This window comes from Cheilinus undulatus, linkage group 19 (genome assembly GCF_018320785.1).
Source record: "Cheilinus undulatus linkage group 19, ASM1832078v1, whole genome shotgun sequence".
Taxonomy (NCBI): Eukaryota; Metazoa; Chordata; class Actinopteri; order Labriformes; family Labridae; genus Cheilinus; species Cheilinus undulatus.
In genome coordinates this window covers 34,124,657-34,151,204 of record NC_054883.1, presented here as the reverse complement: position 1 = coordinate 34,151,204, position 26,548 = coordinate 34,124,657, and the positions used below count along the sequence as shown (strand labels likewise).

Genomic DNA, 26,548 nt, shown 5'->3' with positions numbered 1-26,548 from the left:
GTCTCTTTCACCTTGACTATTTCAGCAAGACAATACTTAACCACAAACCACAGTAGAAGAGTCTGGGTGCTGAACTAGCCTGCCTGCAGTCCAGACCTTTCAACAACAGGAAACATTTCAGTCAGGAACACTCTTGTCATACATGTAACCATTTTATTGCAGAATGGATCTACAGTTTTACTTTGAGGATAATCTGCTCAAAAGATGCTCCCTGTGTTAGTCAAGCAGCATGCTTTGACTTTCCAGGGAGTGCATGGCTACAAACCTCCATATGAATGGATACTTTTATGACGATGAATAAATTTAGTTCAGAAGGAATTAATCCGTAATGAATCTCAATATGAGGGTGCAACATGCTTAATGCTATAAAGGAGGAGGCTGGGGTGGAGGAGGTGAAGCATTGTCAGCAGCAACAGCATGGTGCATCAGCATTAATGCAATCAGGGATTTATGAGAAGTATGTCATACTTTAAATATGTTGAGAGGAAGAGCTGTGATTTGCTGTGGGAGTTGGGAGGTAATAATTAGGATCAGCTGGCTGTCAGCTGATCATGGCTGGGCTTTTGACTACCATGTCCTGCATAAACTAATACTAAGCTTCATTCTGAGACCCAGAATCAGCAAGAATCCTACATCACACAACAATCAAACATAAAATATGGGTTTATGAGTTTTAACAACCATTGCATTAGGTTTTTATTTACATTTTACACAGCGTGCCAACTTTTTTGGAATTAGGGTTATACAACAAACACTGACACATTTATCACATGGCAAACCCTATGGAAAAACAAGCATAAAAGCATGTGGAATAGTACTCAATAATTGTGACTGTCTTTACACCTAAAATGCAGATACTCTAATTCTAAGGAGTCTAAAATGTGGATCAAAGTGTCTTTATCAGAAAAAATATCTGTTTTGGGTGTAAAATGTAAGCGCCATCTGAGGTGAACTTCCTCTCCAGGTCTGATTTGCAGCACCTAGTTCAAAACGCTTGATGAAATCTACCCGGCGATGAAGCAGCTATCCTGACAGAGATACCTATATGTTCACCTGTGGGCCTCCTGTTGCCATGACCAGCAGCATCAGAATCACCGTAGTTCAATCGTCACCAGCTGCCGACGGGGACTCAGCGCTTTCTAAACAAATTAGCCTGGAGAAAACTGCTGAGGCTCGAACCCTTTAATTACATCAACCTGAAACCGAATTATAGGAGGACTCTGCTGCGTGTAATAACTAATGCACATCAAACAAACCTCCTCCTCCTGCCCCACTCTGTCACCAGTTTGGAACATTTATATCGGGGTTTTCATTCCCAGGAGAGACAGAGAGAAATGTCAAGACAGCGGAGATGTGGCTTATCCTCCTTCTCTGGCCTTCTTGTTCTACCGCTCCCTCCATTCTTCTCGCTCCCCGCTCCGCTCTCCTCATTCATTCTCCTCCACTCTGTCTCTTTCTCTTTTTATCCTGTCATCTACATTGTAGGGAGCGTCTGCCGGCTCCTCTGAGCCTCCGCTGTGTAAGCAGAGCAGGCAAGATGAGGAGCAGAGGTGCTGCACGCTGAATAGTGAAACAGGCACTGGAGGGGGGTTTAAATTCAGCCAGTAGTGAGGCAAATGAGATGTATCTGGATTTAAAGGACTGGCTTATTTAACACAGGTTAATGGCACTGAAACAGAGAAAAATGAGGTTCTCTTGGGTAAAGATGTTAGCCGTATTTGAATGGAAGTTCTTGATTTTGCAACAGCTAATCAAGTTAGAGCATGAAAGACTCAGAGTTGCAGCAACAAATGTGATTAGCACAGCAGTGAATGTTTGAAATTCTTAATTTTAGCCATAAAAATGATGTGCATTTTTGCATACTTATCTCTTGTTTCCATATTTGTTTTATTTAACAGAATATCTGGATAGTTTTACATCTAACACTACAAAATAAAACATGACAAAGCCACAACTCTTTTGTTTTCCTCTTGAGATAAGACAACTATTATCCCTACCCTACTGACAGATTTCACTATCATTATTGTGATTGATGGTTCAGTGTTGTTTTTGGTTGTGCAGCAAAGCAAAAAATAGGAGTATTTCCACTAGAGATACCCTGACTGATAGAGAACTTGATCATTATGGAACATTTTTGATTGACATTATGTGATCAGTGGACCAGTTTCAATGCTGGTAGCCAGCCCTGATACCCTGAGGTTAAAACTCTGATGCCTTCAGCTGAGAGAAGCACTGCTCTGCATAATGGTGTAAAATGTACAGCTCTTTAAGTTAATTTTGACCTCCAGGAGGATGCAATGAGGAACCTGTCACTGATTAAACTCATCTTGAGAGAACGTGCAAGGTGTTTTTTATAACATAGTGAAATGCTCTAATGGCCGGCTAATTGGTCGGTGCATGGGTGTGTTTTCAGTCTACCAAGTTTCCTTTGGTTGACTACTGAGCGGTGCAGTTTAGTTTGGCAGGACACAGCACATATTTATTTGCATTCCCATTTTCAAACGTTGGAAAGGGTCCCAGATAATTGACCTGCACCATCCAATTCTTTTTGCACCCTTCTGTAGGGGTGCCAGGCTTACCTATCCATCCCAGAAAGGTGGAGCTACATATGACGTCACTTTTGGCACGACTGCTCAGTCAGGCTGAGTGACAAAACACAGCTGTCTGCTCTGAAAGAAGTGGATGAAGAGACTAATATCCACTTGAATTAGGGGTATTTGGAACTGACAGACAACCATACTGTTTTCTTCAGATAAAGTGGATTATGAACATTGATATGTGATCATAAATCTAATTTCCTGACATTGCATGGACCTGATTTCAAGTACACGAAGCAGAGCCTCAGTGAACAAATTTCTAATAATTCACTAAGGCTTTTTAGTACACCTAGAAAGTTCACCCTGGAATAGATGAGTCAGATCAGTTTCTCTTCCATCAACGCTGTTGGCAAAGCTGGTATAAGAAGTCCCGCCCAGTCTTGATTTTGATAGCTGATCTCACGCAAGCCCTCATCAGATGACAGCCAGCTGATTAGCATGTCATTGGCTAACTTCACTTATGCTGCCTTATTTAAACTGCTCTAGCCTGGCTATGCTTTGCTGCACACTCTGCAAGCTGTTTTTTGCAACCCTCCTCCACCCCAGCTCCTCCTTAACTTCTTCTGACTAGGGCTGAACGATTTTGGAAAATAATCTAATTGCGATTTTTTCCCCCAATATTGCAATTGCAATTTGATTTGTGATTACTCCTTAACTTTCTTTAATTCATAAACAAGGGCTAAACAGATCTTTAAAAGTGTCCAATTTTGATGATTTTGACTTGTATTGCATATTGGATATGAATTATTGCATTGAAGGGGTTTTGTCATTCTTATAATTAATACTTAAAAAAAAGTACAAAAATGAAGAGGGTAGGTTTTTGTAGACTTTTTAAAAAAATGTCACTTGAATGGTTGCATGATATGTCATGCATCACATCTCTGCTGCAAAAATACAAGTTTAAAACTGCTATTTTGACACAAATTTCAGGTCAAAGAAATATTTCACCTTTTGCAATTTGGAAATTTCAGCAGGGCATGTTGCAATTTAATGTAATTTTCAATTAATTTCCCAGCCCTACTTCTGACTAAATCAATGTCACTCTGTTGCCATTGATGCCTCCTGATTCTCCCTGCCCAAGCTTAGAACAGGAAAGGCAGGAACATGGGCTGTTCCTGCTCAGTGCTTTCCATGTGAACTCATTGAAGGACAGGCGGATCACCGAACAACCACAACTGGAAAAAAAAAAATGCAAAATAGTAACAGCTTCTTCACAAAGTGGTGACTACAGTTGAATGGTTTCAAACAGCATTGTGGCAATGCTACAAAAAGAGCTGGTGCTAAGGGTGTTCTGAAAATGCTGGACTAAATTGGTCTTCACTTGAAAATCAGGCCTATACTAAAAATGGCAACTTTGGACACAGACCCTTTAAAGATATGTAAAAAATGTAAAATGGTACCAAATGAAGAGCAATTTGTGAGCCAAGCTAAATAACCCAGATCTCTAAAAAATAAATAAATAAGCTGAAATTTCCATCATAGTGACCGTATCTGAATAATACAGCAGGTTATGTAAATGACCAGTGTGGTCTTTCATGTGTCTGTAAACTCAGCATCTACACAGCCAATACAGTCTGGATGAAGGCATCCCAGACCACCTCCGTATGCTGTCTGAAAAACATCCTTTGACAATTATTATAGTTATTAGTGTTGGCCCTGCAATTTTTCCTTGATGTTCAATATTTACAGTGGCATTCAGGCGTCAGTTAAATTCAAAGCTAGCAGTTTGTGACAGTTCTGTTAGCCTGCGTTAGCTCTTATCATTCATTATAAAAACATGGCTGTCTGTCCTCCTGCTTACCTTTCTGCATTAAAACACGAGGACAGCAGCCCTGTGAAGTCATATTGGTTATCATCAAACCATTACAGCGTCGTCCAGGCACTAAGGCAATTAATTACTGAATTATAGCATGCTGCTGCACAATGAATGCAATGGGCCCTGGGGGCTTTTTTCTCATTACCAGGTACACAGTGTCCTACACAGGCGAGGCAGGGGAGGCTTTTAATAACATTTAGTATTCAGATTAAACTGTTGTATGCAGCCAACGCTCCGGCTTCCAGGGTTTCAGCTCCAAAGTGGGATCAATTTACAATCCAATTAATTCAAATTGTGTGGAAACATGCTCACGAGGAGGAAAACAATCAGCTGTCCCATTAAGGCCAAGACAAACAGGGTCTGTTGGAGACAAGGGGAGGGGGCTCCGATGAGTCTGACATGCTTTATTTGCTGATTCACTTCAATGCAAGGACTGTTTAAGAGATTGTTGGAGAAATTAAATTCACTTTCTCTTTAAATGCATCATAGGGACATCTTTTTTTGTGTTAAAAACGAGAGCTTTCCACTAAAAGTCAAAAGACTCCAGGTAAGGATGAAACAGTTTCTGGCTTTACTGATAACCACAGTAATTTTCCCCTGCTTTGTAATGCCATTGCAATTTTAATCAACAGTAAAACCATTTGTGATACCTGTGCTTTCCTATCACAGTAAATACCTGCTAGCACACAACGTGGCTTTGTTTACTGAGCTGAATTAAAGACAAGTCTGCAGGTTGGGGCGTAAAGAACATGAGGATGAGGGATGAGGAAACTGGCTGTGTCTGTTCTCTCTCTGCAACTTAGCACTGTATCGCACTGTCAGAGTGTGAAGCAAAGACAAACACAAGGAAAAGAGTGCAATTTCAGTGGCCAACAAACTAAATTCCACACCTGTCTGAGTTTATGCCAGCATGTTTTAAACTCTTGTGAAAGAAAAGGAAAATAATGATCTTAAGAGGTGGTTTTCTCCACTGCATCTGTAGCATTTTCTAATGCTCGACTGGGGCTTTGGTCATTTGTTTCTTACCTCGGTCACAGACGCTGCCGCTCTGTTCCATTTACCAGGATCTTTAATGCCGTGTAGATCCACAATGCCTCCATTACTTATGCAAACATGACGGCTTTTTTAGAAGTCAGTTCGTCCTCCAACAGCAGCCTCTGCTGTAGCCTAATTATCTTCCAACATCACTGTCAACGAATCACCAAAGTTACAGTCCCACGCCAGCTTTCTTAGTTCTGCCACATAATAATGCAAACTTTGTATATTACTCTGGTGCCCTCTGTTGGCAATGAGATGCAATGGTATTCCACAGTCACTTCATAACACAGCAGAAATCTCCAAATTTATGACATTTGACCCAAGAAGCCTCCTGAGAGGTCTCAAGGACAATCGGAGCAACAATGTAGCATGCAAATCGATACAGACAGACAGACCACCGAATTTAATGATAAAAGGAGTTCTGCAATCATGATTTAGAGGTAAAGAAGACAGATTCAAAGTGCTTATCGGCCAAAAACACTGTTTAATACTGTTATCTATAATAAAGATGCAAGAGTGCATGTACCAAATGACTCAATAATGTCCAATGATCCCCATTTATTCATTAAGCTAAGGATTATCCATTTCCTCTTTGGATTAATACTTGCTCTTATTTTGAAAAAAAAAAAACTAACCCTAACAGCAGTGGAGAAAATAGTTAAAGAAGTTACAATGGCAATGTTTGGAGAAAACTGTTGATTGAAATGCTCCAAAGCTGACAGGCAGTGTCTCAGTAAAGATGTAAATCATGAGACTCCTCTAGGCTGATACTGGTGGGTTGTTGTTGTGCTGAGGTGATAAAAAGGCCTCCACAGAGTCTCACACACTGAGAGATTTAATGTAGCACAAGAGGAAGCCAACCAGCCCAGTTTGTCTTCATGTTTTGTGAGCAGATTCTGACTTAAAACCAGGTAAAGTAAAAAGAAAAAGCAGGCTGGGGGAGGTAAAGTCAGTGAAGCGTTCCTCAGCAGCAGTAAAGACACATTAGAGACCCAGCGGAGGATTTGTGATGGATGAAGGAAATGGGATGCTGCTGCAGACTCCCTAGTGACCAGGACGATATGAGGACAAATTTTATTTTAGTTATCTTCTGAAGAGCAGGCAGAAAATTACAGAAAACCTTTAACTGCATTAACATAACTGCTATGTTTGAAGACGGGGCTATCAGAGTCAAAACCTGAAGCTCCTTCATCCTCACCACCCAGGAATGGTTTTACACCCAACAATGATCTGCAGAAACAGCTGCCAAACATAAATTTGGCTACGACGTCTGCATCGTTGGCAGAGCTGAACACAGCGAGCTGTGATAAATCCAAACAAACGGCGTCTTCATTACAGTGTGAATGAATTCAATGACAGAGGGATCTGGGTTTAACTGTGAAAGAAGCAAGAAAGGAATTAGGAAATCTATCCCATATTTTAATACGGGACTGAAGCCAACACTGGGTGAGAAGGAAAATTTAGCCCTGGCAGCTTTACTGTTAGTATAACAGTAAAACACTCACAATAAAAAATACAACCAACTGAGTGCTAACACTTAATGCTGATGAAAATACTGACATACTTCTGCAAAACCAGGCCACAGTCTGATTTCATGGTGAGTTCAGGTGGCAGGGGAATACATAATCCAGGAAAAAACAATCTGCTTAGCTAATTTCTTCAATGTGTGGGGCAGACGTATAGAGTTTTAGTAAACACAGAAAGACAGATTCTGAAGTGAGCAGAAAGAAGTACAACCATGGCTATCCAAAGTCTGGACTTTCTTGGGGGGGTGCTCCAGGAAAAAAAAAAAAAAAAGTTTGAGAACCAGTTAGTCTTAGGACTAAGACTGAATCAAGGTTATAATAGCTGGGATTTTTCATTAGTTTTTATTTATTTCATTTTCACTTTCTCTGTTTGATTTCAGTTTAGTCTTTATTAGTTTTGACTGCTGGTTTGTTAGTTTTGTTTAGTTTTTATTTTGCAAAAATGCTTCATTTTAGTTTAGTTTTAATTAGTTTAGTGTTAGTTTTAGTTTTTTACAGATAGACGTCGGGGCTGAGTGAGAGTCATACATTTTTAAAAACATATTAAAACAGGCTACTCTTCACTTTTCATTTTATTTACTTAATGATGATGTTTGAATACAACTCCAGACATAAAACTACCACTGTGTGAGGTCTTAACCAATCAGATCAGGCAATTTTACACTCCCCAGACTTGTGTGTTGGTGCCAGTCAGTATGGTTGTGTCAAAGACTAAAACTAAGGATATTTTGCCTCCTTTTTTATTTTATTTTAGTTAGTTTTGTAAGCACGCTACACAGTTATAGTTAGTTTCCGTTTTTTTATATTAGTTTTCATTTAGTTTCAGTTAACTAAAATGATTTTTGAATTTTCATTTTAGTTATTTAGTTAGTTTTAGTTAACTATAATAGCCTTGGACTGAATACATTTCAGTCAATTAACATTGTCTAGTAACACCATAACTGAAGGCCATTTAACTCAGAATGGAGTTAAAATTACACTTTAAGAGTTAAACCCTGAGAATTCAACATTCCAGTTTTTGCTGTGTACTGGTCTCACACCCTGGTATAACAAGATTAAAAGATAAATCTAAATGCACATTCAGGTGCTTTAACTCTCTTTCTACACTTAAACCTGTGATGGCAGACTGGACTTATGTCTGAGCATTGAATCATAGAAAAGGATTTTATAAGTCTCTCTCTGGCTTCACTGCTGTGTAACTACGCCTTTAATTTTAAGTTTAATTTCTCTTCTGCTGAGGTGTGTCAAGCTGCTTCTGACATCACCACATTTCCTGATGTGGGTGTTCATAATAAAAGCAACAACAGCTATGGACTTTAATTGTGAAGGACTTGTTGGAAATGGCATGTTTATCATTCATTTAGCTTAGCTGTAGCAGAAGTGTATGGAGCAACCGTGTTTACAGCTGACCTCGTGTAACACCACAGCCCTCATCACTGAATTATCATGGTCTTAAAACAAGCCAGTCATGAGGTAAAACTGTTTAAGGCATTATCATATTAATTATTGCAGGGTTAGGCTCAAGTCAGACCTTGTCGATCAGTTGCATTTGTCAGCTTGAGTTAAAGCCCCAGACTGGCTGACAGAGACGCTCTGTAAAGTGAGCACACTGGCTGCATGTTGCTGTTATTACAAATGTCAAACTGTGCTTTATGTTAATTACACTGACACAAACAGGTGAATATTGGTTGGTTTTCCGGCTGTTTTTAAGTGTCAGAGTGAAACATGCTGATGACTGGACCTCTTATGGTGTCGCAAAAATCCATTTACTGGCAGAAATTACATCAGTGACAGTATTGATACCAGTTTACCACCCACCACTAAGGGTATATGAAGGGGGGCGCAGCATTTCTTTTGCTAAATTACCCTTAAGGTCAATCCAAGCATAGTATTTACATTTATATTTACATTATACACAGGACTGAAGTTTTGCACCATGAGACTTGGTGCTGAGCCTCCAGCATGGTAAAAAAAAAATCCCATAAATTCCTGTGTTGCTCTCCTGCCTCTGAGCTTCATGCTGTCACTCTCTAATCTGCCCTCCTCATCTTCCTCCTCTCCTCTCTTTCCCTCTTCATTACAGCTCTTTGCCAAGACTCCATCACTCCACTTCCCTTTAGGGGTTGTGTCCTTGTGCCCAAAAAAAATCTCAATCACGGCATGCGTGTGTTGTGACTCTTTTACCCTACAGACACAACACAGCGTGTGGCCTTTTCCACACAGTGTCCCCAAACAAGCTGTGCTTGGTTCAAAAGGGGAGGTCACCCTGAAAATATCAAATAAAACTCACACAGACCTTCGCCTCTCGGGATAACAAACACATTAACAGCTCTCCTCTCGGGGCCCAAACGCCTGCCAGACCCTGACGGGAAAAAAATGAAAATTAAAATAAAATAGACCCCAAGAACTCCATCAACCGAGCCATTACACATGCCAATTTTTACAAGCTTTCAAATTCAATTCCCAAGTTGAATCTGCAAGTTTAATTAGATGCCAGTGGCTAGGAAGTGCTGGCAAAGATTGGGAAATGTATGCTAAACTGTCCAGTAATGAATGGATTGAGGCTGCAAGTAAAATCATGGAAAAACAACAAATTTGATGTTTTATAGCCTCTGAACAATCATTAACTGACTGTGTGCTGCTGTAATTCTCTATCTCGTGATGCTTTTACGAAGAGCGGTAGTGTCAGGTTGTGTCATGTTCCTGTAATAAATAATAAAAGCTCACACAAACAGCCCCAGATGTTAGAAACAGAGGAAAAGTGGGTCACACGTCTGGATGAGCTCACTGTACAGAACGAGGAGTGAGCAGACGGAGGATTCAGACACAACCATCATTAATTAACGAGCAGCGTCATCATGCAGAATAAGCTGTAGATTTCTGTAGCAAGAAACTGTAAAGCAACCATATGTAACTATTTCACCTTAAAATAGCAGTTTCAATGTTGATCTTAAAGTACTATAACTTTCAACGGGTAAGAATTGGTGTCTTTCTCATTACCAGTGAGCACCACTGTCACCTACATTCAGCACTATGTAACAGGCATTTCAGGCTGAGTGCACAGTGGCTGCGCATGGCTGTGTCACAGCTTAGTTTTCATTTTAGCATGCATATTAACAAGTCAGGGCTTTCAGACTACTTGCATAAGTGCTACGTCCAAAGCACCAAAACTCTTAAGAAAAGAAGGCTCACCAATTTTCTTTTATATCTCCTTCCCCTGCAAGTCCCTTTAAAGCCTAAGTTATATCAGCATTCATTTCTTTAGGTCTTATTGTGTATTTTAGCTTAAACTTACTGTTGTTGTCTTTGTCACTGTGTTTTATTTATGCTTTTATTTGCAAGCTGCTCTGAACCATTTGCCCCTTGAGGGATTAATAAAGTTGTTGAATTAAATTGCAAAGTTACAGTATGATATAAGATGATATGAAACAATACAATATCAAACAATCAAAATGATACCATACAAAAGCACTCAGAGAGCACAGACCTCCGCCATTAGCCCTATCTCCCAATAGTGAAGAATCCTGTAATAAATTCCTGGATCCTTCCCCATGTGCCCCCACCACGGCATTCGCGGATTACTCCCTCCCCAGTGGGGTGGAAACACAGTGAGGCAAAGCACTGGCTTCACTACAGGTGGACTGTCATGGCGGAAGCATGGCCTGCTGATGCCAACAGATGCACTGACAGTCTCACCTATGGTCTCACCGGACGACTGGAAGTCATGTCAGAGGGTGAATATTCCTCTATTCCTCCCAGCATTGTGAGTGTTCTTGCTACAATACACTGTCTTTCTCTCTTTTACACTCCGACTCGTCTCCTCAACCGGGCGTGTGTCTTTCAAACTCTATAAACTCCAAAACTTTGAATGGAAACACAGCCAAAATGCTGCTGGGATGAAGTTACTCATGTCATCTCCTGGTGTAAAGTGGTAACAGCGCAGACCTCCACCATAAGCCCTATCTCCCAATAGTACAGAATCCTTAAAAAAAATTCCTGGATCCAGACGGTGATCTGGATCAGTCCCAAAATCTAATCAGTTCTTCCTTATGCCATTTCTGACATTTTCTGAAAATTTCATCAAAATCCAACCATAATTTTTTGAGTTATGTTGCTAACAAACTAACAAACAAACTAACTAACTAACAAACCCACCCAATCACATAGCCTCCTTGGCGGAGGTAACAATATGATAAATTATCATACTTATGATACAAAACAATATGGTACGATAGAAACGATATAATATGATACATTATAAAATGAAACGAAATAAACTATACGATACGATACAAAATGATGCAATACAATACACTTAATTTTCCTCTCCAGGAAATAAAATACTAACTCCAATGTAGCAAATAAGACGAACACTCAGTTAAGTGACAGCATGAAGGCTTGAAAGGAAAGAAAGGCTAGGGCAGCTCCCACTGACCACTATGTAGGGCTGCAGCACAGGGCATTTTATTCTCTATCTCTTTCAGATGGTGCATTTTTGCCGGATATGCTTGACTCTGAAAATGAAGGCCAATATTACCAATATTCACCGTAACAGTTTAATCGAAGCCAATGCTACTGCTGATGTCTTTTCTATCATCTCTTTTGGTGTAAGCCTCCTAGTATGCCAACATTCTCTCTCACTTTTGACCATAAAAATGGATCAGAGTTGGTCCACATTGTGACTTCTGTAAAAAAAAATCTCTTATTTGATTAGGTAGCTAGTTATACCAGATGCAGCATGGCACTGATTGGACACAGAAGATAACTGTGGTAACTGGTGACTGTGATCTGTTCATGCCATATTACATGGCTAGTGGTCGATGTTTGTTAACAGATATAAGCTGATAGTGCCGTAAGACTAATGCATCTTTGCATCCCTGATGTTTACATCATCTAACAACTGCAGAAAAAAATGAGATTTTCATTTCATCTGCATGTTTTTGTCACTTTGGACTCTTACACACCTGGGGCACTATCATTATATTTATAAATTCCAGACAGACATAACCACACAGTTGGCAATGAGACTGTCAAAAGATATCAATAAATCAGTCAGCCTCTCTGTACTCGCAGCATTAGGAATCCTTTCCTGCCCACTAGGGGGCAGTTCCATCAGTGTAAGGTCTGGTGAAAGCTATGAATGGAAAATATGGCACCAGCTGGACACATACACACAAACTCCACAAGCATAAAGATTGCTAAAACATAGGGCCTTGATTTTTGACCTCCAAAACTGATTTAATTTAGAGTGGATATTTGTAAAAAGTTTGAAGAAAATCAATAAAAGCATTCTTGAGATATCAAACTTACAGAAGTGACAAACCTGACATAAAGCCTCAATCCCTAGCTAATGCCAGCATGGAGGCATTTAATTTTGGATTTCTCATCTTTTTACAGCCAGACTCAAATAGACACTCAAGAAACTGCTTTTTTTTTTTTTGCACTTCCACTCTGGACTCACACTCGAGGTTGGGCCTGAGAGTGCAGTCTCTAAATTCAGAGCATGATGACCCCTGCTGGATGTCGTTTATCGCCTCTGTGGTTAAAAGGTCAGGAGGTTCGGTGTAGAATTGGTTGTAAAATGACTCCCGGGGCTCTCGTCCATCCCCGTCTATACATCATTCACATCCCTGTGGGGGGGGGAGTTTGTACTGTAGACCTTCACAGCTCAATGATGTCACATGAGCTCATTCATCTTGGACACAGCACATCCATCATCCTCCACATCTCACATACATGTGTAACATCCCATCCAACCAACCACACCTCCAGCACTACATCAGCAGATGATCAAAAGTGACACACAAACGTCAACAACCACCAGGAAGAGAAAAACCCTCTATGAGCAGACACGAAACCATCATGCATGTCCAGCATGTTTACAACAGGCGCCCTCTTCTTCAGCTGTAAATCGACCATAAAACAATAAAGCTCGTCTGTCATATCTGGGTCATTCAGAGCAGAGCGCCATCGTCAAATCATACCACCTTAACCTGAATACAGGCTGCTCTTATAAAACCGTATTATTGATTCTCTCCTTGTCATTGCAAAGTCAGGAAACCAAATAAAAAGTTGACGGTCACACATTTCTTTGTTGCTCTCTATGATTCATCCACTCTCTTAGCTTTCTTACTCGACATGTTTTATAAAAACTACAGTTAATTATTTGTGGATGTCCAAGAATTTGGCTGCATTGGGAGATTCAAAAAACAAATCCATGCAAAGTTCATTCTGAGGTTTTTGCATTAATTTGCTGCAAGAAGTCAGAGAAAAAGAAACTGGGTCTGCAAACCAGTTAATTATTACAATGAAGTAAAACTTTAAACACCGGGTTATCATGGGGTACATAAATGTGTGAGGATTTTCAGTGATTGTTTCAGTGTTAAAGTGAGGAGAAAAGCAACAAAACCAAAAAAATGGGTGAAGGAACCTGGGCGGGAGAGCTTAGCCATTTCATAACGTTGACAAAGAAGTCTTAAAACCACAGATCGTGGATCACCTTTTTTGCTGATACACTATATTGCCAAAAGTTTTCGCTCAGCTGCCTGGACTCGCATATGAACTTCAGTGACATCCCATTCTTTATCCATAGGGCTTTAATATGACGTCAGTCCACCCTTTGCAGCTATAACATCTTCAACTGTTCTGGGAAGGCTTTCCACAAGGTTTAGGAGTGTGTTTATGGGAATTTTTGACCATTCTCCCAGAAGCGCATTTGTGAGGTCACACACTGACGTTGGACGAGAAGGCCTGGCTCTCAGTCTCTGCTCTAATTCATCCCAAAGGTGTTCGATTGGGTTGAGCATGGAATTGTCCAAAATCTCTTGGTATGCTGAAGCATTCAGAGTTCCTTTCACTGGAACTAAGGGACCAAGCCCAGCTCCTGAAAACAACCCCACACTATAATCACCCTCCACCAAACTTTACACTTGGCACAATGCAGTCGGACAAGTACTGTTGTCCTGGCAACTGCCAAACCCAGACTCATCCATCAGATTGCCAGATGGAGAAGCGCAATTTGTCACTCCAGAGAGAGTGTCTCCACTGCTCTAGAGTCCAGTGGTGACATGCTTTACACCACTGCATCTGACGCTTTGCACTGGGCTTGGTAATGTATGGCTTGGATGCAGCTGCTCGGCCATTGAAACCCATTCCATGAAGCTATCTATGTACTGTTCTTGAGCTAATCTGAAGGCCACATGAAGTTTGGAGGTCTGTAGCGATTGAGTCTGCAGGAAGTTGGCGACCTCTGCACGCTATATGCCTCAGCATCTGCTGACCCCACTCCATCATTTTACTTGGCCTACTACTTCGTGGCTGAGTTGCTGTCGTTCCCAATCACTTAAACTTTTGGCAATATAGTGTAATACTATAGTCTATAACTGAGAACAGCCAATATTGTGTTTCTTATATCAGCTGGTTAGCGGTTGGTCAGTCTACTTAGCTTTGTAGTGCACCATGACCTCCTATAGGTGGCAGCACTACCTGATAAAAGAAGCACAAAAGCCATCCTTATTCAGTCAACAGCATGCTTTTACTGACTTTGTTCAACAGCCAGTAAAAAGAAAACTCCAAAGGAGCAATGCAACAAATATCCTACAGTAAAGAAAAGAAAATTACATTTTGACAGGACCTATTTCATGTGGTCATTTATGGGAATGAAAACAATTATTAGCAGACCAACAAACTATTATGCTTATTCATCAAGGTAAATGGTCCAATAAATTAAATGAACTTAGTCTTATTCATCATCATCATTCAAGAATATCCAAAGAAAAGACTGCTGATATATTTACACCATTGTTCTTAAATTGACAAGTGTCATGTGCTCATAAGCTGGAAGCTCATCCCCCATAAAAAGACACCCATTTTATGTCCATATGAGGGCATGAGAGACTGCAGGGCTGTGTGCAAACACAGAGGGAACACACGATCAAACCAAGAGGAATTGGGAATGGAAAAATTTAAATGTAATAACAAACATGCACTGGTGTCAAAGTCTAAAAACATTTAAAAAGCAGAGTCCTGCACAGGTCAAATTGTGCAAACTTGCATCTGCCTGCATAAATGGTGTATAATCTACCCATCGTATCATTTTATCAAAACCACCTAATATTGATTGGTTCATGATTGATTAGGCCTTTCATTTTTACTGATCTTAATATAAATTTAAAAGTTTTATAACTGGATCTATCTGCATCTGTCTTTCACAGAGGTCTACATCCTTTTTTCACCAGCTTTGACAATAAAATAAAGCTCTTCCTGCTTGTCTCCACTCACGACCTTATGGCATCTCTGGCAGACTCAGACGGATTTCCAGGTGTTTTGCTGGAGTGCTAAAAAACACTATAAAACCAGGAGTAGTGAGGTGTGATGCCACCTCGCAGGAGCGTTCAATGACGCGTGTCTGACACCAGACTGCAAGAGTCTCAGAGGAGTGAAAACCTTCATCCTGAAGGCTGAAACAGCCGTCTGTTCCAAACATCCAGACCCACTGAGCTGCACATCGTCTACATTTACACCTTTGTGCTCTAAAAGCTTCACTTCTCTCTGTAATCTGGGTACAAATCTGTCCTATTCTAACTGCTCTATCAGTAAAATCGTTACTGTCCTGCTGATCTGAACAGTTTCCTTCTAAATGTTTCAAAATTAGTCCTTTTGTCTGTGGGGTTATTTCTGCAGGTGTGTTTCAAACAGTGCAAAATGATGTAATCAGTGGCGCTCCGTGCAGCTGGAGCATCCACAGACCACACTGATTTCAAGAGGCCTGCAGCAAGGTCCTTTTTTTTTTTAACGTAATTGCTCACTTGTTCAATGAAAGCTGGAGCCATTACTCCGTTTGTTTCACATAATAGCACATCTGACTATTTCCATTCAAGTATTTTTACGCAGCTAAGAATCACAATGGACGAGAAGGAAGAGGCACCTTTTTCTTCACAGCAGAAGAAGGATCATGACTTAGCTTATATAAATCATATGATCAATAAATGCATTCCATTCTCTACTTTGGTATTGGCTATGAAAGCATGATAAAGATTTACTTCAATATTTCAAAAATAGTTGAATGTTTACAGTAACATCTCTCAAAATGAGCTATTTTTCAGTAAATCTTAAGTATTTCCTTCTCTTCCTCATCATTGATGATATTATTGGATACCTAATAGAGGTTTCAGACTTGTAGTTGAGCAAAAAAATATATTAAGTTGCTTTGTACTGTAGTAATAATAGGTTTTGATTTTAAAGCTGACATATCAGCACCATAGAACCAGCCAGGATTCAGATCCGGCCTGTGGCTCCTTTCCTACGTTCCATTCCTTACTTGGGCGTTTTCAAAGTAAATTTCCATGACAGCACCTTAACTAAGCTTCTTTAAATTGAGACATTCATATATCCTGCAACAGCCTAATATTTGGTGCTCTCATCTGTGAATTTTCGTTGAGAGCTCCACATCACAGAGTTAGACATGCATACCGTCATGATCTAACCTGGCACGCCAGATGGATGTGTTTCTGTCCTGTCACTTTCTAACCGGGCCCAAATGGTTCAGACAGGAGCTTTGCAAGATGGATTGCCAGTGAGAAATACGGAAACAGGCTTATCCATCTGCTTTGCAAGGTTAGTCATGATCTATATTACTTCCTGCCTGCTTGTTTTCTATGGTTCACCTACCCCCCAACTGCAAATTCCACATACTTCGTGTCTGCAGTTTCATACATGCAGTGGTTTTGCTCCAACCGCCAGTATGCACCCTCGCCCACGACACCGCAGAGAAAAACTACGCAGCGAGAACGGTGAGATCAAGTTCACTCTGGCATTGCAAGATCTGCAATACTAACTAAGCCCGACAAGAGAATAATATGTAAACAACAGGTGACTTTGCCTTTCTGGGGCAAATTTCTCAATCCGTTTTGAATTTTTCTGTAATATTCATATTTTACCATCATCAGGAAGTCAAAATGTTTGTTTTCTGGAAAGGATGTGTGGTGTTCAATAAAGTCCAGCTCCAAAGTCAACCTCTATTCCTGTGTGGCATCGTGTTACCTCTGCAATCCTCTGACCGACTGATGATCTGTGGCTTATGCCACAAGTTTTGATGTAAAGTTGATAGAGTGATGAGATTTACAATAAGGAGTCTGTGCATTGTGTTGAATTTTAAATCGACTGGAATTTTTGTTCCCGTTTGAGTCGATCTGCTCCACGTGGACTGATGATTTTTGGGAGTGTATCTAGACTAGAGTTGCATGCACTGGAGATGGACCAGAGTGTATGCCATAGGATTGCAAAGATATACTCGAAACGAAGCAGTTTGCTTTTGAGTCTATTTTGTGTGCTGATCACTGAGCAGATGGAGTATGTGGAATTTGAGGGTCAGTTTCCATACACTACACTGGTACTTTGCGTGCCTTTTAGGTTCTAAACTTCATTATTCATGGATGCCAACGTATGTTGCTACATGGAGATTTTTTTTTTTTTTTTTTTGCATCAACAGCCTATAAAATCCTTTTAAATTTGACCCGAGGATGATTGAAGGTAAAGCTTCTAACATGGCTGCTAAATAGGACCAATTTAAACAGACATTAGCTGGTTGAAGTTTTCAACCCTGAGGTAGAGTTAATGTTCAAAGTGACGTTTCATATGAAGACTGAACCACCTACAGATTAAATCCAGCCTTTATTCAGTCAGTACGGTGTGCAGCATCTGCAGATTTTCTTCTTTTAGTCGACTTAATGGATGTTGAAAGTGAGGTAAATGATTTTCCACTGCCATCGTGGGATGCATTAGCCGTCACCATTCGTCACCGTTTACAATTCATCCTGAAAAGGAAAATAACGGCATCTATCATCAGAGGAGACAACCACAAAACAACAGGAACACCTCAGAGACCATGATTGATTCAAATTGGATCCTTTCAGGCATCCTGGAGCCAGAAGCCACAGGTTCACGGTCTTCCAACCAAAGAAAAGCTTTAAATAATGTCGTTAAGGATGAATGGACGGTCAGGAGGGGCAGAAATACGCCTGTTTGCATGCTCCCGACTCTTATTTTAGATAGAGTGGCTGAACAAATGAAGTGTCAGGAAGCAGGAAGGAAAAACACGACGTTCTCAGCTCTGCAGACAATCAAAACACCGATATCACAGAACTAAAAGCACAACTGAATTAAATAACACGTCTGCTCATTCGCAATCCGCCCAAAGAGTCTCAATTTGTTGGATAACCTTGGAGGTCCAACACTGCGAAATACTTCTGTCATCTTCTCTCGATTGCCACTCTAAACCTCATCCTCTTCTCATCTCTCCACTTTCCTTTTTTTATTATTGCAGCAAATTAAATTTAGCCGAGCAATGCAGGCGTGAATTTCAGCGAGCCCGTTCATTCAGCCTCTGCCTCAGCTGAGGAGGAACCCCCCGCCGGCGCACACAGAGGCCTAAACTCATTACAGAAGGTCAACAGCAGCACACCATCAGCTGTCAGGAAGCTCTCAAAAAGAGCCGGAAATAGATTCATCGTCGACAACTCGCTCAGAGGACAGCATGTGACAAAATTTATGAATAAAAATGCACAGGTAGTGATGAAGAGGAGGAGGAGGGTTCTGCATGATACAGGAAGCGGAGAGATCAGATTTACCTGAATGTTAAACCTCAGATAAATTCCTCATATTTAGTTTCTGCAGCATGCAATGTTCTTTCTATCACAGACAGCCTGCACCCTCACCTGCTGGTTGTTTCTGAAGCAGCACAGCCCTGAGTAGATGGAGACGACAGATCACAAGATCATGGGAGAACTACAAGTAGAGCTGCTCAATTACGGCAAAAATCAAAACTTGCTTTGATTTTATTGATATGAGATAGCAACTGCTAACTGGTTTAGCATGCGCATCTGTGGGTGAATTTTAATCAATAATTAAATCAATTAATTTGGTGCCTTTAGAGACGGACACAGCTTTGAAACAGAGTGGTTCTGCCTTTTTTCATTGCAGGCAAAGGTTTCCTCACTCTTACCTAGCCCTGATTTTAAAGACAAAAATCTAATTCATCTAAAACTGTATTGACTCCACTGATTAATAATCGCTCAGACCATCTTTTACTGATCTAACATTGAATCAATGGTACCATAAAGGAATCGTGCTATACAAGATCTATGAGGTATGGCTACTAAATAATGAAACAAGAGGATGAAACCACGTGGTTCACAGTCACTCTGAGTGATGGGTTTTCACGCACAACTGCTTTAAGTTTTCCATATACAACACAGCGCCATGGGGTTGCCCCAACCGAAGGTGAGCGGGCAGAGATTACAGTAGAACTGCGAGTCGAATTATTTAGAAGACTTAGTGTGGCTGTGAACCACGTGGTTTCATCCTCATAAGCGCAGTCTCATTATTTAATAGCCATACCTCGTGTAGTCGCGTGCCATAGCACGGCACAGTGACGGCCCAGTGCTCTGGTCCTCTCTAGAGTCAAACTGTTAAACGTGCATGGATCTGTGCCTGGGCCTACCTCACTCTGTACTCAGTCTGATACAGCAGGTGGTGCTATTCACGTAGCTGGTTTGCATGCAGCCAAGGAGAAAAAAAGAAGAAGCAGCTACCATGGCAACCACTCAGGTCATGACATGAGCGAAGATTGTTGTTTTTTTTTTTTTCCTGGCAATAGTCCATCCTGCCACCATGAATGTTTTTTAAATCCCTTTTTCAAGATGCCAGCAGTGGATACAGCGGTTTTTGAGACAACAGTAGACTTTTATTGCATTTGCATCTCATCTGACTGAGTCCAACTCATGTGTTCATCCATAGGGTGAGTCAGAACATACTGATTGTTGACTTGATTCTGAGGATTTCCAACTTTTATTGAGGAAAATGTGAACAAACTATCACATTTTCAATCATACCAGAGTCTACTTGAATCGTGCTCGAGACCACGTTCCAAGGTGGGCCCGGGTTCAGTGCCTGGTTATAGTTTGTTTGCATTCACACTGACCAAAATAAACTAGACTTTGGGCTCAAGTGCACTCGGATCCAGTCCCCTGATGTGAAAGCCACCTAAGTTCATACACTTCAATTCTTCTTTCTGGGTGTTGATTGGTGATGACAAATGATGTTTCCTGATAACTACATGTGCACAATGCATGCCAAAATTAAAACCTTCATATGACTCAAAAATTGTTTCAGAATCAGCTTGAAATGGTTTGGAGTAAGGTCCGTGTAAGGGCGTAACAGTAGGCTGTAAAAATGCAAGCAGGATCAGGGTTTAACCCAACCGGACCACTTGGTAGAAACAGACCAATATATTTATATGCCTGTTTTACAACAGAAATCATCAACAGGCCTTTAATATCATAATTCCACCACATAAACGATCCTATTCTATCCATAAAAGTCCCTCAGAGGTACAGTAAAGTCCCCGTCTCCTCTGTGTCGATGCTGCGTGTTAAAAAGCTGCAGTAAAAGTGCTGCGTGGATGAGAGCCAACAGTCTCAGGGGCCGGCATCGGTACGACGCTCTGCTGAGTATTTGTTTACTTCAGGTTGAAAAGAAGTAAACAGACTCGGTTCCTCATGGTTCACATGTCGAAAACATCTCAGAGCTTCCTGTCACTTCCTGTTTGGGTTAGCTCTGCGCTTGCTACACCTCACCATTTCCTTCCTTAAAAGCTTATCTGAACACAAAAACATGCTGCACATTTAAACCTCAGATTATTGCAGCAGGGAGAGCACCATAGCTGTTTCATCAGCAGGAGATCAAAAACAGCAGAGGAGACACTGAGGCCTGGACTACAAATCCCTTTATTACATCTTTGTCCTTGTTTTTACCTTCACCACTGACAGAAACAGAATCAAACTGAGTTATGTATCAAATAAGACATGCATTATAAGACACAACAGCCCAGAGGAGGTTTTAGTCTTGTTTTCTTGAAGGAAAACAATGAATTTGTAAAGACAAACCACTGTAAAGGTAAAAACTGCATCACTACAGTAAAACTCATGACACAAATTACCCAAGATCCCGTAAAGGCCGCGTTTTCCCAACAGATGGGAGCCAATTAGCCACCTGACTCCCAGAAAACACTTGGGCAGCCGTGTGGAGCCGAGATGCAAATGAAGCCGAGGGAAAGGTGGATGCGGACCTGCTGACGTCCTGGGAGAGGAGAAATTAATGAAGGAGACGGCAGAGGAGCAGATTTGGAAAATGGAAGAGGGAGTAAAGAGGGAAATGATGAATCGAGTGTGTGTGGAGCCGAACTGAAGGTCCCCGAAGAGGTTACAGAAATGACGAGCGGAGGGCGAAAGTATCTATTGATGGAGAACGCCGTCTAATCCTGCAGGAGGAGAATCCTCCATCAGCCAACTTCAACATCAGCTCGACACATTCAATTTGAGGCTAACGCAGAATCATTGATCTAGTTAATGAACATCTTGTCGTGTTTATTTAACTCGTTCACTGAGGAGACCATGGATGCTGATAGCTGAACACAGCATCACAACACCCGTTCACAATAAAGGGATAAAAGGCTGCTAACCCTGCAGAGCTGAAGTGTGATCAGGTCTACACAAAACACTGTAGCAAGACTAAAATATTATATGAGAATAAACTGTGAATAAAACCCCAATGTCCCAATTTTTTTATCTTTCAGGTGCAAATGTTTCAAGGGTTTTTCACACTGCCAAATTCAGATCTAACCAAGTGTATATGACTAATTCTTAGTCAAAAGATACACTGTATCGACAAAAGTATTTGGCCAGGTGTATTAAATCATCACCTAGCCATGCAGTCCCCATTTTTAAACATTTGTGATCCCAAATGGGTCATTCTGAAGAGCTCAGTGACTTCAAGCGTGGTACTTTGATGGATGCCACCTTTGCAATAAGACAGTTTGTTAAGTTTCATCCCTTCCCAGATATTCCACAGTCAACTGTAGGTGATATTATTAGAAAGTGGAAGAATTTAGGAACAACAGAAACTCAGCTGTGAAGAGGAAGCCCACCACAAGTTTCCAAAGCTCTGCTGATTCCATAGCTGAAGAGTTCTGAGCTTCCACTGGCATTAATGTAAACACTGACCTCCAATTTCTATATACAGCATGTGCGCCGTGCACCAAAGCACTGTGGGTTTGCTCCGGCTGAAGGAGAACGACCTCGCCCACTGGAAGCGAGTCTAGAGCACAGCCCCGCGGTGCGCAGTCCTGATCAGCAGGAAGAAATTTACGGGAGAACTGCAAGTTCACGCAGGAATAGTGTGTCAACAGCGAACTATTTTACCTTTTGGGATTAATTTAACATCTTTTCTGGTATAAGTCCATGATGATATTGCTTCCGCCATTGAGTGAGTACATTAGGAAGTTAAAAGGTTCATGTTTGCTTAAAGGATCTGTGGTTTATGCAAAATTCTTTGGCTAAACATCCCCAAAAGTTAACTTTTCCCCGTCAATGGCGTTGTTGCAACTCTGTGACCCACTGACCTCTCGGTGACCCTTTGCTCTCACTGCAGGATGAGTCGTAATGTTGATATAGTGATGATTTACGATCGTTAGTCCATGCATTGTGTTTTATTTTGAAAGAGCCGGATGTTCTACGCTTGTGACTTCCATGGTTGGTGCTTTCTGAACGACAGTGAATTTACAAGGTTTGGCAGCGGCTGGCGCTGAAAATAGACCTGCAGAGTATCTGAAACTAAGCAGAGCGGAGTGGCGCTCCAGGCATGCGCCGCTGCTGGTCTGGAGCGCCGGCTATGGAAATGCTCTGATAGACTAGAGAGGGAACGAAGTGCTCTGCAGTACGATTTGCCGGCGATCCGCGGCGCGCACGCTGTATATGGAAATTGGGGGTGAAACTGTAAAGCGGGAGCTTCATGAATGAGTTTCCATGGCTGGGTAGCTGCATGCAAGACTCACATCAACAAGTCCAATGCCAAGCATCAGATGGAGTGGAGTGAAGCACACGGACACTGGACAGTGGAGCAGAGGAAACATGTTCTGTGGAATGATTAATCACACTTCTCCGTTTGGCAGTCAAATGGGTGAGTCTGGGTTTTGCAGATACTGTGAGAATGTGATCTGCCTGACTGTACTGTGACAACTGTGAAGTTAGATTGAGGAGGGATAATGGTATGGGGCTGTTTTTCAGGGTTTGGGCTAGCCCCCTTATCCCCAGTGAAGGCCAGCCTTCATGCTTCAGCAGACCAAGACATTTTAGAGAATGCTTCGCTTCCAACTTTGTGGCAGCAGTTTGGGGAAGGCCCTTTTCTATTCCAGCATGACTGTGTTCCAATGCACAAAGCAAAGACTATAAAGACATGGTTTGATGGAAGAACAGAATAAAATGTCATTACAGTCCTTAAATGCATGAATGCTTTTGGTTTTATAATTTATTTACTAAGATAAAGTAAGACCAGTGTGGGTAAACTTCAATTTTATCATGGAAAAAAAAAAAAAAAAAACACAATGGCTGTATGTCCACTAAGAGCTACTGTATGCCATAGATTTTTTGCCCCCGTTTTTTTTTTTTTTTTTGCAGTCACATTTGCAGCTCCCATTAAAACAGTGTGTTTATGTTATTAATGCACAAGTGTGATGCATGCTTTAGTGTTCAGTTTCAAGGACCTCTATGCATTACAGTCCTTGAGAAAAAATCTTTGAACTTATTTGACACCATAAAAAATCAGCAAATTTAGAGAACCAAGGTTTTCACAGTTACAGAATTCGAAGGATAATCCAAAACCTGCAAGGGACTTAGAAAAATAAGCTGCCTTTTTCAATTTGACACAGAATAAAGCTGCAACCTTTTTGAGAACACACTCCTGGCATCACAATCCAAATCTTTCACATCCCTTCAAAGTAAAAGAGAGCGAGAGAGAAAAAAGGGGGCTGGAATAAGATGCCAGGACAAGTTACGCTCCTGAGGACAAATTCAAAGCTTTGAACGCGTCTAAAGCTCTCTGCCTCGGCAAACTCAAAGGCAATGTTTACCTTTATTCCCTACGACTGCTCCCACAAGGCGAGAGGCAGCTGTTAGATAAAGCCGAGTAAATATTGGTAAGTGTAGGTGATATAAGGCGGAGCATTCCCCCGGAGATTTAGCTGCACAGGCTGCAACAGCTGAAATCGAGGCATCTGCATAATGTGGTGTTCTTCATCAGCCTGCATGAAAATGAAAGCAGAGAAGGGGTATTATTGTTTCCTCAATATATGAGATATTAATTTAAATGCCAGGGTAGCATTTTATGTTCAAGGAGAGGACAAAATAAACAGCAATTTAAGAAATTTGGGCTTCACCTTGAAGAAAATAAGTCAATTTAATGCATCTCAGCACTCCTGATCCATCCTTCTCTGTTATTTCCAAACAGTATAGATTGAAATATAGTGGCTAATAACATCTAATTCCAGAAAATGATTATTAATGTGCTGCCGACAGCCTCCTGGAGCCTTGTTTTGGGCTTTTAAACAGATTGCGTGCTCCAAAGAGCATCCAAGAGGTCAAACAGTTGTGTTTGGTGATAAGGTCTGGCTTAGAGTTGATATTTCAATTTATTATACGGGCTGGAGGTCAGGGCAGAGAGCCAGTCAGTCAACTTGGTCCACATCAGATGGGGAACAGGAGACACTGTCACGATACCATAGACGACAGATAAAGACAAGGTCAAACAACACCAGGATCATTAAGATATCTCAACACTGCAGTAATATATACAACAGGCAAGCTATGGTCATGAGTTGGACGTCCCTTCATCCATCCATTCATACATCTGTATGTACATCCATCAGAAACATTCTGCAATGTCTCTCAAAAACATTTTTTAAGCACGATTAACCACTCTGATGCAAGAATTTTATAAGGGATATTCTTTAAACCTTTGCATAAACATCCACTCTGACCCGAGAGTAATCTGATCAATTTTGGAGCTTGCAGGTCAAGGGTACAGGACATCGGGCCTCATCTTCATCCTTTTCTTGTGAGCATATTAGCTCAGGATAATTTTGAAGGAAAATCTGCAAACTTTGCATGAATGGCAACTCTGACTCAGGGAGGAAATTATATTTTGAAGCATGAAGGTCAAAAGTCAAGGTCATTGGGATTCATATTAATCTGTTGCTTGTGAAAGCAGTATTTCAGAAATGCTTTGAGCTATTTTCTATAAATGTTGCACAAATGTTGACTCTGGTATAAAGATGAACACTTGAAGGGATATTCTTTAAAACTTTGCACAAACATCCACTCTGACCCAAGAGTAATCTGATCACATTTTGGAGCTTGCAGGTCAAGGGTACAGGACATCAGGGCTCATCTCTTCCCTTTGAGCACATTAGCTCAGGAAAAATTTGAGGGACAATCCTCACACTTTGCACAAATATAAACTGTGACTCAGGGAGGAAATTAGGGCCTCATCTCTTGCTTGTGAACAAAATATCTTTAGAATACTTTAAGCCGTTTTTCACAAACCCCACAAACATTTAAGGGGTGTTCTTAAATCTTTGCACAAACATCCACTTTGACTCGAGAGTAATCTGATGACATTTGGAGCTTGTAAGCCAAGGGTACTCCACTGTGCCTCATGTTCATTCCTTTCTTTTGAGTGTGTTATCTCAAGAAAACTGAAGGACTTTCTTCACACTTTGCACAACTTTTCGACTCTTCAATAATGAAATAACTATATTTTGAGGCATGAAGGTGAAAGGTCAAGGTCAAGGTCTTGCTTGTGAACACAACACCTCAACTTGGCTAGTAGACACTTTCTACAAACTTTGCACGATATGAACTCTGATTTTAAAAATGAACTTATTGGATTTTGGAGGTTGCAGATCATAAGTCATGGTAGTTGGGCTTAATGTGCATTCCTTTCTTGTGAAAGCAATACTGAAAGAATGCTTTGAGGAGTTTTCACAGCACAAACTTACATCCTGACTTTAAAGTTAACTGTTTACTTTTTGGAGCTCATAAAGTTAAGGCCATTCGGCCTCAAGTTCATCTCTTCCTTGTGGTAAGATATGTCAAAAATGTTTGAAGGAATTTTGTTCGAACTCTGCCCAATTGTCAAAGCCAGCTCAAGAAGCAAAAGATCAGACTTTACAAAGAGAAGGACCAAGCTTAAGGTTGTTTGGCCTCATGTTCATCCCTTGCTTGTGAATTTAACATCTCAAGAGTGCTTGAAGCCATTTGCACAAATGTTAACTCTGATTTTAGGATGAACTATCTTAATTTTGGAGGTTGCAAGGTGCAGGTCATGGCTGTTGGGCCAAATGTTCATCCCTTGAATGGATGAATATCGTGAGAATACTTTGAGGGCTTTTTTAACTTTGGGAAAACTCTACACTCGGTGCTTTTTGAAATTTAAAATGGAATGAAATCCCATATTCGGATGCCAGGGGGAGTATAGTATGGAGCCCTGGGGGACTCCATATGGAAGAGAGGCTGAGGAGGAGGCGATGTCACCAGGGCTGACTTAAGGTAAGACTTAAACCATTCGAATGCAGTACCTGATCCCCATTACTAGCTCCAAATTAAAGATTAGAATCTTGTGATCCACAGTGTCAAAAGCATGAGAACCACTGAATCCCCAGAGTCAGTAATAAATAGAGT

At 40.9% G+C, this 26,548-nt stretch overlaps 1 protein-coding gene across 7 annotated transcripts in view; it reads right to left on the bottom strand.

Moving 5' to 3' along the window:
- The window catches only part of rnf152 (ring finger protein 152), a 94,312-nt gene that overhangs the window by 53,698 nt on the left and 14,066 nt on the right, over nt 1-26,548 (bottom strand). For 2 of the 7 annotated variants that reach the window (XM_041814043.1, XM_041814044.1), the window contains exon 2: nt 9,274-9,339. The exons of the other annotated variants lie outside the window; for them this stretch is intronic. The gene's annotated coding sequence lies outside the window, so the exon portion shown is untranslated. The remainder of the gene's footprint in view (nt 1-9,273; nt 9,340-26,548) is intronic. 7 annotated transcript variants of the gene reach the window in all.